At 43.2% G+C, this 13814-nt stretch overlaps 1 protein-coding gene across 2 annotated transcripts in view; it reads left to right on the top strand.

Moving 5' to 3' along the window:
* B3GALT1 (beta-1,3-galactosyltransferase 1) overlaps window positions 1–13814 on the top strand; it is a 329544-nt gene that overhangs the window by 230635 nt on the left and 85095 nt on the right. For both annotated transcript variants that reach the window (XM_083497242.1, XM_083497243.1), the window contains exon 4: window positions 3397–3516. The gene's annotated coding sequence lies outside the window, so the exon portion shown is untranslated. The remainder of the gene's footprint in view (window positions 1–3396; window positions 3517–13814) is intronic.

Consider the following 13814-nt stretch of genomic DNA (forward strand, 5'->3'; position numbering starts at 1 on the left):
GCCACGTGTCATCCTTGGAAGGAGGGTGTCAATGAACAGGGCCCTGTCACTATCCCTGGGACAGCGCTCTGACCAGTACCATCACTGGAGACCTGCTTCTGAACGGAAAATGGAAGTGAGCACCATTGTTGCCATTTGCACACACACCATGTATGTAGTTCTGCAGGAGGCTCAATATACATGCATACACAAAAGTGAACATTACAGTCCAAAGCAGTGGTTGCTCATGTGTCAGCTTGCTGAAGCAGGGTGATCTCTGTTGCAGGATTGAGGGAGGGAGGGAGGGTGGCAGAGCACCCACTGCCCCTTACAACAGAGAATCCGTTGTTGTTGTTTAGTCGTGTCCAACTCTTTGTGACCCCATGGACCAGAACACGCCAGGTACTCCTGTCTTCCACTGTCTCCCGCAGTTTGGTCAAACTCATGCTGGTAGCTTCGAGAACACAGTCCAACCATCTCATCCTCTGTCGTCCCCTTCTCCTTGTGCCCTCCATCTTTCCCAACATCAGGGTCTTTTCCAGGGAGTCTTCTCTTCTCATGAGGTGGCCAAAGTATTGTAGCCTCAGCTTCAGGATCTGTCCTTCCAGTGAGCACTCAGGGCTGATAGCTGCTACCATGAAGCACTGTGCAGATTAATACAAAATACAATAGGAAGAAATTAGGAAGGGTGCTTGAATTTCCAGGAGGGTGCAGGGTAAGGATGGATGAGCCTCTCAATTTTGGTTTCTTTCAGTTTCTCTTTTCTTGCTTTCTTGCTTTCTTTCAAGTGTTAAGTTCAGCTCTCCACATTTCTGCATTAAGTTTGTGAATGTATTTTTTTAAAAAGTGGGCATTTCTCCCCATGTTTTGATACACATTTCTTTCCAGACATACATATTTTTGCAAGCAAGTTCCCAATACTGAATATATTTGTGTATGTTGTTTTATGCTAATGTACACGTTTATGCACACTTTCTCCTCCTCTGAGCATTTCTCTAAGCAACGCTATTTTGTTGGCAAACAGCACTGCAAAATTCATAAAAGTGCAAATTTCAAGGGATGGCTGTATTTTGGTTCACATACTGTTTAGGGAAGTGTGAATTAGGTAGATTCGCCTTTGAATGCAAACTTCTTTTCGTAAAGACTTTTGTTGACATTTTTTCATAAGAATAGTTTTACAGACTTGCATAAAGGCATAATACGGTAGTAATACCAGTGGTTGAACGTAAGGGGATGGGGGACAGCAAGGAAACAGGAAAATTACGAAATGTGCAATGCAAGCTTAATACAGCAATTGTTAATAAAATATGCAAAGGAAGGGAAGAAAGGCAGTTTAATTTTCTATAAAGACCTCTCCATATGTTTACCTGGGAAACTGGGGATTTAGTGGGCTTTGCATCTGAGCTAACATAGGAGAAGAATTTATGCCATGCTGAACAACAGTGATCTATTATTGTCTAACCTCTAAGGTTTGATGCATTAAGTGTCCCAAAGCAAACTTAACTTCATGAGGGTCAAGACCTTTGGCAAATGTGGACTCAAGCTGCAAAGCACCATGGGGGATGCCAATGAAACATTGAGTCACAGCCATGATGACTTTCATGATGACTGTTGTTTCAGTTGAAATTAGCTGCATTCTTGGTGAGGGGAAGGTTCTAATTTTGCTAAGGGAGTGCCTCAGAAGCAGTGTGGTCCAGTGGTTAGTTTATCAGACTATGCCCTGGGAAGCCAGGGTTCAAATCCCCACCCAGCTATGAAGTTCACTTCAGCTGGTCATTGTCCCTCAGCCTAACCTACCTTACAAAGCTGTTGGGAGGATAAAATGTGGCCATTGGAGAACCATGTATGCCATTTTGAGTTCTTTGGAGAAATATAACCAATAAAATTGCAAGACAGGCACCTCCCCACTCACGCACAATCAGCACGCGTTCGACCGCTGACCTGTGTGCTGTTTTCGGCACCAAAAGGGGGCAGAACGGGGGCCGAATGGGACAGGGGCAGAGCAGGGGGTGGAACAGGGCTGAACGGACTTGTGCGCATCCCTCTGATTCCCCTGTACATTCATTTTCAGTTGCTTCTGGAACACTCCGTAGCTGCAACCATTCAAATGTAGAGCAATCGCGAGGAAGTCTAGGGTGTGTGGTGAAGTAGCTTTCTAAGCTCAAGCGAGGAGGTGGCAGGAATGGCTTTCCCCCTCTTCCATTGAACTTAAAATATATATATATCTCAAGTTGCTTTCAGCTGGAGGAGAAATATTTCAGATTTGCTACTGGTGTAGTTCATCTCCCTTATCTGTGGTATGCTGTGATTGAATGTGGGGGCGCCTTTAGATCCTGCAGATCCAAAGACCCTCCCCCATATGCCTCTGGCACACACCTTCTCAAGGGCCTCATTTTGTTGCACTTTCATTTGAAAGACTTGTGTCCCACCCTTTGTTGTGCAGCCATTTGATGGGAACCACTGGAGTGGAGAGTCGTGTTGTGCTCAGATCCTCCTGCTTGTGGGTTTCCCATAGGCATCTGTGATAAGAGAGTGGCTACTGGTCTATCCGAGCAGGGCTGTCCTTACGTTCTCGTGAGCCCAGGGCCAGTTACAGCAATAAGGCACATGAAACAATCGGCAACATTAAAACACAATAAGCAACTCGGTGCAATTAGATAAAACCTCTGCCATCTGTCAGCCAATTCCTTCACATTCAAAGGCCTGAAGGGAAAGGCAGGTCTTTAGCTGGCACCTAAAGATGGATAGCATTGCTTAGATCCGGCATAGATGTCAAATGAGTACAAAACACCTGCTGGTGTTTTATTTCATTAGGAAAGGGGGGGTGAAACCCAGAATATGTAAACAAAACTGGTGACTGTGCTGTGTGCACCATTCAATAATCATGCCCAGAAATTGGTTTTGAGGACTTCAGTATCATTTCTGTAACTTGAATGAAAAGTACTGCCGAGTGCCAGTAAGCACCTCCTAAAATGGAATCTCCCATAAAGCAGAGCTGCTTTGTAACTCCGATATTTTCTCCCCCATTTCAATAAACCAAATGCTGGTTGTTCCATAATCGCAAAACACACAGGTAATGAAAACAGTTTCAGCCTCGGTCCTTTTGCTTGCTTTCTCTCCACCACCCCCCTTCCACCCCCCATCTGTCCTGCTCTTCCTCCCATCTGTTTCTTTAACTCAGTCTGCTGGAATCCCGCTTCATGAAATGGAATCTAAATTCCTAACACAAGCCCTGTATCAGTCACCTACGTACGTACGCACACACACACACATGGAGAAGCCTTCTGAAGAAGAAGCACCGTCCTCACATTCGGTGGCCGTTTGTCAAGCCCGATTATTTCATGGACAAGCAGTCTTTTTAAAACGACAACAGGGCAGGATAGGTTTAAGTATGAACAAAATGTGCTCTGATTCCAGATGATGCGCTTCTGACGAAAAGAAGGGGAGAAAGAAGAACCCCAGGTCATCCTCTAATCAGCTGTTGGCAATGTTTTCGGGACCTTTGGGCAAACTTCGCTTGATGATGCCAAGTATATGGTAAGTGCTTTGCCACTTAACTCATTTATCTGTGGGTCTTAAATTCTGTACAGCAATCTACTTGGTTGAATGCATTCTGACACAAGTTTTGGGGTTTGTTTGTTTTTTGCTGAATGGAAAACAATTGGATTACGTCTTTGATTGTGCTTAATGGCTTGTGTGTCTTATGTAATCACATGTGATAGTGTTGGGTTCTTCCCCCCCCCCCCGGTCTACACTGTTGTGATCTTGGGAATACTTGGTATAGCTATGTGCAGCTTGCAAATGCAATGGATGTGTTCCTCCTGCAGGTGAATTTGTCTAGGTGAATGCCTCAAGTTGGGGGGAAAGAGGGAATGAACTTCCATAAAAGTCTAGAAGCTGACATTGTGATCTAGCCAAAGTGAAGCACTTTCGAATCCCATTGATTTAAGTGTATGGCCAATTCTCCCTGTAAAATCAATGGAACTTATAAAAGCACTTAACTTTGGCATGAATATGCCATGAGAAATTAATTGTAAGCCTTTTGGGTTTTTCTCCCAGTTGTGTAGATTTCCACAATAGAAATGTGACGTGTTTAGATTAAAATGTAGTCTTTGTTACTTGGTAGTATGCTCTCTATCACGAGGTGCTTTATTAAGAAACATTATTTAATCAGTGAAATCCTAGAGTGTGGCATCTCACTTAGCCAGTTATTTAAAGTGTGTGTTAATTCTTTGGAAACTGAAGTTTCGCTTAGAATGTCCTTGGAATTAGACGTCTGTCTCTTTTGATTTACTAGGACTTGACTCAACCATATTCTCTCTTATGCATTGTGTTTAAGAGCCTCATGCGGCCACCACAAAGGTACAATTACCATTCCTGTCTACAATTAGGCATTTTACAGCGCTAGAGCAAACAGGATCAAATTTTAATTTATTCCTAATTATTACCAAGGTATTTTCCGAAACGTGATGGCATTAATTAATTTAGCACACAGCTGGGGTTATCCTCACAGTCCTTCCCTTTGTCAACTGATTATTTCTGCCACTGTAAAATGAGACACAAAATCAAACACTTCTGCAGTGCATTCTCTTCTGTGATTCTTGTCAATTGAAAGTAATGAATCGCCTGCCCCTTTGACACACAAATAAGCTTTTATGCTGTAAGAAGAGTTACAAATATGCAATGAGTTTAACTTAGACATCAAAGCACTTTCCCAAGATGAAAATGGGACCAAGGGGGGGAAAGTTGCAGTAATACCATTAAATATAGTAATAGTTCCATCAGGAGATTAATGCTAGTGACATGGACGACTTTTAAAAGGTATGGATAGTGCTTTTGAAGAACTTTACGTGTGCATTTCAATAGGTACAACCCATTTATCGATTTTATAACAAAAGCCTGAACTACTTAAAAATGAAAGTCAACGTTGAATGGCTTATATTAATCATTCCTCCTAATCTCAAGATGTAAAGCAACAATTAAGTTGCATTAAAGCCAATGAAAGTTTTAATACTGATCTCCGTGACAGGTGAATAGGGTGAGTATCTCAAAAATTTGCACACACATAGGCTTCTATCCAACACAGTGGCAGGAAATGTCACATCAACCCGTGGATTTACATTTGTGCCGCAGGACATTTCCCCATATGCACCCCAAATTATGTGTGTGTGTCCCCCAACCCTCTGGAGCAGATTTTGGGAGGATATAATGTACCTACAGCAGAGGAGGAGGAGGAAATTCTCATTGGGCAAGTGTAAATCCTTGCACAGTTACTTGGTGCTGCCTTGGATACAAGCCCAAGCTCCCAATGTAAATCAGACAATTTGCCTCCATGATGCTATGCGAAGGTCACCAATGTGATGCCCACAGGTGTGCTCATGAAGCCTGACCCTGCTGTGCAGATCTTGTTTTTGCTAATAAAGAGTTAACTCCAACTTACTTGGTTTAATTTGCTGCTGGCTCGCTCCTGTCACCTGTATCCAACCTGTCCATTGCAGCTATTTAAAATGGCCTGTGCATGCCTGTCTCCAGCCTTTATTATCCGCTATGAAAATGGCCTTAGGCCCCATTGCTCCAATAGCTCCACAGTTCTCAGCAGAATGAAGCTATCAGTGTAACAGCACTTTGGTCGTGTATTAGCATGCATTTTGTTCAGCGACGTACTGTGGAGTTCTTGACAAGACTAAAACAGTAATGGCAATGAAGGTATTATGTGATGTGATAAAGTTACTACAAAGTAGCAGTACCATATCAGTTTCACGTGGGGAATGTTTTGTGTAAATGTGCCCTCCTGTGTTGAGCGCTGGTATTTATCACACCATGGCAAGCTACTGAAACGAAGGCCTCTCTTTGATGTGGAAGATAGTAGCTCTTGCCATGGGACAAATGCATTCAAACAAAATATTGGCCGCACCGAACTAACACAGTCAATTCAACTTGTGGTATTATTAGTTTGAGGATATTTTGTTCACGTGGCAAGAGTGAGGGCTTACAACACTAAGGCATCATATGGTACCTTGTGGCCCAGTGGAGATAAAGGCAGAGTATCATTAAATAGTATATGGATCATAATCAGATCTTCCTGTCTTTAACTATGAGGCTACGATTTCTGTGGCTTTTGCTTCTTCTTTTAATGGAAAGGCAAGTTATAATAAATGAACGTGAAGGAGAAGGATTGTAGCTCAGAGGCAGAGAGTCTGCTTTGCATGTAGAAGGTATTGGGTTCAAATCCCTGGCATCTCTTGGTGGGGCTGAAATGCCCTCTGCCTGAGGAGCTACAAGTCAGTGTAGATAATAATGATCTAGGTGGAGCAATGGTCAGATTCGAGATAAGGCAGCTTCCTACGTGTTCCTATGTATTTCTAACTTGGGTGCATTTTTGCTGCTATAGAAAGCATGAGAATGAACTTTGTGAGAGAGCATTGTAGAGTTTCACTGGAATTTTTATTCGAATCTTGCCAAGCACTTGATACGTTGCCAAGTAAACATAGTGATGCCAGCAGTCACGCTTGGGCTCTCCGCTTTTTGTTTGGCACAGAAGAGCTGAGCGCCCTCCGTGACCAAAGACAGTCACTCCGCTGCCTGTGCTATCGCATAGCTTCTGCTGAGTTAACTATAGAGTGAAACTGCAGAAGGAGTCCTCTCAAATCAGCACATGCATCTCTGAGCACTGGGGAAGGGGTGTAAAGAAGGGGGTAGCAACAGTTTGAGCGGCTTTTGAAGATAGACAGTTTGCAAAAACAGGAAGTATGCAGTAAAATGTGCAATGGAAGAAGAAAAAAAGAGTGAATAAGACTTGGAATGCTAGAAGGATAAGGGTACACAAAGCAGTTGAGATGACTTGTAAAGAACTGGCTGATTCCTGTTGGGTGGGAGCAAAAGTCCCACAAAGTCCTCAGCAGGAAGAAAGTTGTTCTCTGTTGATTTGATTCCCAGGGGGTGGGGGAGATGTACCAGGCCAGTTCTCTTTGCCTCCCTTTCAGATACTTAGCATATTCCTTCCTCTTTTTTTATCTGAGGCTACAGAGGGAATCGATGCTTGTGTCGTCTGTGCAATCAAGTTTGCTTTGAATTTGACTTTCATACAAAATCAAACGTCTTCTTCGAGAAGTGTGCGCAAAATAAATGCCGAGCCAATGGCTTAACAGTCAAGTAAATTTAGAAAAGAATAAAGCACTGTTGGTTTAAATATAGACGAGGGACTGTGACAGGCAGGTGTTTTATTAGGTCTGGGATTACAATGGTCTCTGCATACTTGGAGACCACGATCCTTCTGCACATTTTCCAAATCACAAAAGCAGCAATTTTCAGCTGCCACATTTTGTGTTGCATACCTCTATTTGTAAGCAGGGTGTTTTTTTCAGCCGGAACTAAGTTCCGGGGCCTCTCAGGTGGGCACGTTTGCCTTTATAAGCGAACAAAGGAGGCATTTGTGGTGAGGTCCAGCACCTCTTTTTCTCAAAAAATAGCACTGTTTGTAACCACTGTTAAGAGTAATGTTCCTCTGTTATACCACTGCCAGTTATTCTTAACACAGAAGAGGAATCTGGTGGTAGCAGATTTATTCATTTAATTATTGTATTTATACCCCCCCCCTTTCCTCCAAGTGGTCTCTGGCTCTCCATGTCATCACTGTCTTGTCAGGTAGGTGAGGCTGAGCATTGGTGATAGGCCCGAGGGTACCATGTGAACTTCATGGATAGGAGGGGATTTGGACCCGGGTCACAATACAGGCCTCTAACCACTGCCCTGCACTGGAAGATCTCCCGCACATACCCACCAACAGAAGTGGTTTGCCAGTGTGTGGATTTGAAAGCAAATGCTGCAACCATGTATTTATTATGATGGAAATAAGAAGCAGTTGCCAACATTTGACAAGCGCACTCCTCCCACTATATGAATGGGAGCACTTCAGGTTAATGTCCTCTTGGCTTTAATGTGCCCTGCTTTCTCATGGTGTTCAAGGTACTTATGACAAGACTGCTACCTAACATTGCAACAGGCCCTATAGAAAGTCCAATTTTGATGCAGGTGAGTGCCCAAGGGGTCTTACACTTTATGAAACAAACAGATACCTGGATGAGAAGGAAGGCAGGGCTATCGATTACAGACCCTGCAAGTGTTTTTCCAGGGACAGTTCTGGATTTACAGAAGCAGTCCTGGTTTTTTATTTGATCATAGAATGTCCTGCTTTTTCTTAAAGGTAAAGGGACCCCTGACCATTAGGTCCAGTCGTGACCGACTCTGGGGTTGCGGCGCTCATCTCGTTCTATGGGCCGAGGGAGCCAGCGTTTGTCCGCAGACAGCTTCCGGGTCATGTGGCCAGCATGACTAAGCCGCTTCTGGCGAACCAGAGCAGCACACAGAAACACCGTTTACCTTCCTGCCGGAGCGGTTCCTATTTATCTACTTGCACTTTGACGTGCTTTCGAACTGCTAGGTTGGCAGGAGCTGGGACCAAACAACGGGAGCTCACCCCGTCACAGGGATTCGAACCGCCGACCTTCTGATCAGCAAGTCCTAGGTTCTGTGGTTTAACCCACAGCGCCACCTGCGTTCCATCAGATAAGTGTTGGAGACTATGATGTTATGTAACCCTTGAACCAAAGAAATCAGTAACCATACAACCTCTAGAACAGGGGTCAGCAACCCGCGGCTCCGGAGCCGCATGTGGCTCTTTTACACCTTTGCCGCGGATCCGGGGCAGATACTAGCGAGGGGAGGAGGCGCATTGTGCGCCCCGACACTCCCCACTGTGGCGGGCGCTGTACTGGCTGTGACGTCGCATGGGGGCGGTGTGTGCGTTAGTCACGCACCGTCCTGACGTCACCTTCCCACCCGCTGTCAGATCGCGGCTCCAGAGATATATTTGTTTTAAATGTCGCAATGGTTTTGCGGCTCCCAGGTTTTTTTTCTTCGGAAACGGGTCCAAGTGGCTCTTTTTGTCTTAAAGGTTGCAGACCCCTGCTCTAGAACACATCTGAAGGGAGCCCTGTACAGGGATTTTTTTAATGTATAATGTTTTATTATGTTTTTATACATGTTGGAAATCGCCCAGAGTGGCTGGGACAACTCAGTCAGGTGGGCAGGTTATAAAAATGATGATGATAGAATAGGATGTCTTTGCTAGTTCAGTGTTGGCTTATGGGCAGCTTTGCTCTCCTCCTGGCTGTTAAAGACATGTTACTCCCTAGTAAGCATAATTAGCACCGTGGCCTCAGTTCTGTAGGCAAAATCTCCACTGATTTCCAATAGAGTTCACACTTTGGCATGGCTTGAACAGATCTTCTCTCTTGTGCTTTTTTGCTCTCTTTTTTAAAAACTGCATGGACCTTCAGCCAAAGGGTTGGGTTTAAATTGCTCCTGTTGATGAGCATTGATTTAGTGCTCGTGAATTCCCATTAATTTTCCTATCCTGATTTATTAGCAACATTTCAAGAGAGCTTTGTTTACCATGTTCAGAATTGTTAGATTCAAATAACAACAACTCCAAAATGCTTCGGGTCTTGGTTTTCATCAGATCACGTTTGTTAACCTTTGCACAGAATTAGAACGAGGGGTATAATTGCAAGTACGAAATGAGGGTAGTGGCTTGGAAAATGTGGTTTCGTTGCCATGTGATGTTTACCTGAAGGGTACAGTGCTCTACATTCAGTCACTGAGACGCTAAAACCACCCAACCATATGTTCTGCCATCATTCTTAACAGGGAAACGCTTAAAAGCTTTAACCCAGCAATGGTTGCAAACAACTAGTTGCTCATCGCAGCAACTTTTGGTCCCAAGTGGTGCTATACGTATCCATCCATATGACAAGATGCAGCTAAGCCACACTGACACCATACATTTAAAGCACTATCATCCCAATTGACACAGTCATGGCTGCCCTCAAAGAATTCAGGGAGCTGTAATTTGTTAAGGTTGGCGAGAGTTGTTAAGGCGCCCAGAGTGGCTGGGGGAACCCAGCCAGATGGGCAGGGTATAAACAATAAATTATTATTGTTATAAAGAGCCCCCTGTCCCCCCCCCCGCCCCTCAGCCCAATGTGGTTTAACTATCAATCCCTCTTCATGGGGAACTCTGGGAACTGTAGATAGGTGACAAGAACAGGGGCCTCCTAACAAACTATAGCTCCCCATTAACAAACTACAGCTCCTGGAATTACTTGGGGGAAGCCATTCCTGTTTAAAGTGGTATCATTGTTCTTTAAATGTATGATATGATTGCAATTCCAGTCAGGACCACATGGTATTGCCCTGCAGATGAGGAAGGCACATGCAGATGTTTGTGTTCATCTGCATCAGTTCTATGCTGGCCCTTCCATTAGACAGAGTGAAATGGCTACCTCCATCAGCGAAGTTTTGGTGATAAGAAAGGGCAGCCATTTATTTAAAGCATTGTATTGCATTTTTGCATGGATGCAGGTGGCGCTGTGGTCTAAACCACAGAGCCTAGGGCTTACCGATCAGAAGGTCAGTGGTTCGAATCCCCGCGACGGGGTGAGTTCCCATTGCTCGGTCCCTGCTCCTGCCAACCTAGCAGTTCGAAAGCACGCCAAAGTGCAAGTAGATAAATAGGTACTGCTCCGGCGGGAAGGTAAACGGCGTTTCCATGCGCTGCTCTGGTTTGCCAGACGTGGCTTAGTCATGCTGGCCACATGACCCAGAAGCTGTACGCCGGCTCCCTCGGCCAGTAAAGCGAGATGAGCGCCGCAACCCCAGAGTCAGCCACGACTGGACCTAATGGTCAGGGGCCCCTTTATTGTATTTTTACTGCCAGGGAGTCGAGAGAAAGGCTTGTGGAATGTTCTGCCTTAGGTACCAAAATAACTTGACCTGCCTTGGGTCCATCTTGATTCATTTTTTTGGGAAAAGGGAGGATTTGCTGCTCCACCTCAGGGAGCAAAATGCCTTGCTGATGGCTGTGTTGACATTGCTGCTTTCTCAGAGCAATGGTATTGTCTTTGGTGCTCCCCGACAGAATAGACTTGGAGCTAGCACTCAGCCAGGCCTAAGCTCTGAAGCCAGTTTTAAATGTCACTTCTCGTGTGAGGGATCCTTATTTGTGGTAGGATCTAATATGGCCAGTAGTTTTAAGGTTTAAGGAATTTATTCAAGCTTACAGTGTGTTGAAAACCAGGTTGACTTTTCCTTTTCCCTTAAACCGAAATAAGAAAGTGGTTGTTTAATTAATAGTTGCCATGTATCCTACTTTACAGGCTACAGTCCTCTGTTTGGAGGACTGTCTGTTTTAAAGATATGAATGTTTATTATTACGGCTAAACAGCCAGCATATTAAAATCAGAAATTCAGCATCATTTTTCCGTAAACATTAAAACAGTCAAAGTGGAATTTAACAATCAATATACTAATTCAATAGATTTAAAATATGCATCCAAGGAAATATAAACTCCATTCAAAGTTTAAAAAAAATAAAAAATAGAAGAATTTTACTGTGAGCTGTGTCAGATTATGACTGTTTGTGGAGCCATGTAGTCTTTTGGTTTCTTTGACTTATGGCTGTTGCACCAAAACTAGCTACATTTCTGGTGACATAGGGATTCCAGTCAGACAAGAAGTAACTTTAAAAATATTCCTCCATCCTCCCTGGTACTTTTCATACAGGCGGGATTATGAAGGAGGCTCTGATACCTGAATAAGATCTGCACCTACGGTTTTAATTTGACCTCTCTTCCATGGGCAGATCCACTCGCCATGGGGAATCTAGTTCTGTATCTGCCTTCCAATAGTGCAGATGGCAAGATGATAAATTTGGCTTACGCGGGTGCCTTTCTAAATGCGGGGGTGGTCAAGTTTGGTTTTAAAGATGAATAATCCTGAGAAGGGAGGGGTGGAGCCTAGAATTTGCAGACCAAACAGGAACCCAAGTTTCCTGCTACACTGGGATGAGGTATGTTTTGTTCAAAAAATCTTTACATTATGGCAACTATTTCTAAAATTGTATACATATTCTATACATATAAATTGCCATATGCATATACAGTGGTACCTCGGGTTACAGGTGCTTCAGGTTACAGACGGTTCAGGTTACAGACTCCGCTACCCCAGAAATAATACCTCGGGTTAAGAACTTTGCTTCAGGATGAGAACAGAAATCGCACAGCGGCGGCAGCAGGAGGCCCCATTAGCTAAAGTGGTGCTTCAGGTTAAGAACAGTTTCAGGTTAAGTACGGACCTCCAGAACTGTACACATACCTTATTTGCCCACTTTTTTGGTGCTACATTTCCTCTTTGCTTGGGATGAACTTGTTTGGAATTTTCCAAACCACATTCAGACGTAGCTCCCATTATTGTTGAATGAATTAAAGACGAATTAAGTTCATTGGGGGGGTAGAACTTGAACTAAACTAGAACGAAACTAGTTAATTTTGTGAAAGGATGGAGTTGAACTGGAACTGGTTCCTTTTTAAAAATGTACTTTCTAAGCACTGGTCCAAAGTGTAAATATCGGATACCTGTCTCTCCTTGACATGGGCTGTTGTGGAACAGCTGCAATATCAAAGATCAAAATCAATATGCCAAAAGAAACCTCAAAGCATTGGCCAAGAAAAGGTACCTGAAGAAATAAATAAATAAATTTAAATTATTAAAGGAAGCATTGGAAGGAATCAAAGAAAGCAATCAAAATGAGCAAGCAGCATTGTAAAAGATTTATATTCCATCCAACATTTAGCAACACCTTGTTTCAGTAGGAGGCTTTCCTCTAAAAATAGGATTTTTAGGAAGGAAAGAAAGGTTCCTACTATTGCTTAGCTTCCTTGCTTTTTACTATATGTGGGGCTTAGGCGTAAGAAGGATTTTGCTAAATTAAGGCTGTGCTGATAAGATCCTGGAGGCAGAAATTCTTTTCTTCTGCAGAAACCGATTTTTTTTCCTTTTCTCCTTCTTCTTCTTTTTTTAAAAAAAGCTTACTTCACAGCACAAATAACGACTTTTATTTCTAAATCTGTTTCTATAATTTCATCCCAGAGGGTGTATAAGCTGGGAGCTTTATCTGGTGTGTACTTCATTCTTGCCTGATAGTCGGTCACGAGCCTTCCCTGTGGATAATGCTCCTATTTTCATTCAAAAAGCAAACTTGGGTTTAAACATAAATTAAAATACAGTTTTCAATTGTCCACAGACAAAGAACAACAAATACAGGCTTCCAGGATGTAAGAAGATCTCTACTTAGCCTCACAAGTAGAGAGAGAGTGCAGATAAACAAATAATAAAGGCTTGTTTATCCATTCAGCCCTACAAGTTGCCCATTGGGAAGAGAGCTATCAAAAGACAAGTAGAGTAACTACTGAATTTGCCTGAACTTTTTTGAAAAGAGACATTCAGGTGAACTTTCCAACCAGGCGGTGTCCCAAAACAACAATGCCGGGCCATTACATTGCAACAAAAATTGAATTGTTTGGAAATATGTACCTTAAGGGTGGAGGTAGAAGCACCTGTGGAGTATTCAGAGCAGAAATAATCAGGACAGGTGACTAATATCCTAAACATAAGCCAAATTTCAGCACCGTCAAGTTCCATTAACTTCGATACATGGAGAGAAGCTCATACTTAAATCTCTCCTGTTGGCATCAAATTGACTTATTGTTAAACAGTGCTTGGTTGTGGTCAGATCCTGCTCAGATCTTCAGGGGGTCCTTTGCAAAATCACCATACAAATCTCTGGAGAAGTATAGACTGAACCTATTAATTTAAGAAGTTATGTTTCCCTCTCTTTTTTTAATAGATGAATGATTATTGCAATGAATAAAAATGAACACAATATTAGAGGTTTTTATTAAGTAAGAAGTTGGATATCACACATGTGGGTGAAGGAA

Source organism: Podarcis liolepis (assembly GCF_965112155.1).
Source record: "Podarcis liolepis genome assembly, chromosome: 1".
In the NCBI taxonomy this organism is placed as follows: Eukaryota; Metazoa; Chordata; class Lepidosauria; order Squamata; family Lacertidae; genus Podarcis; species Podarcis liolepis.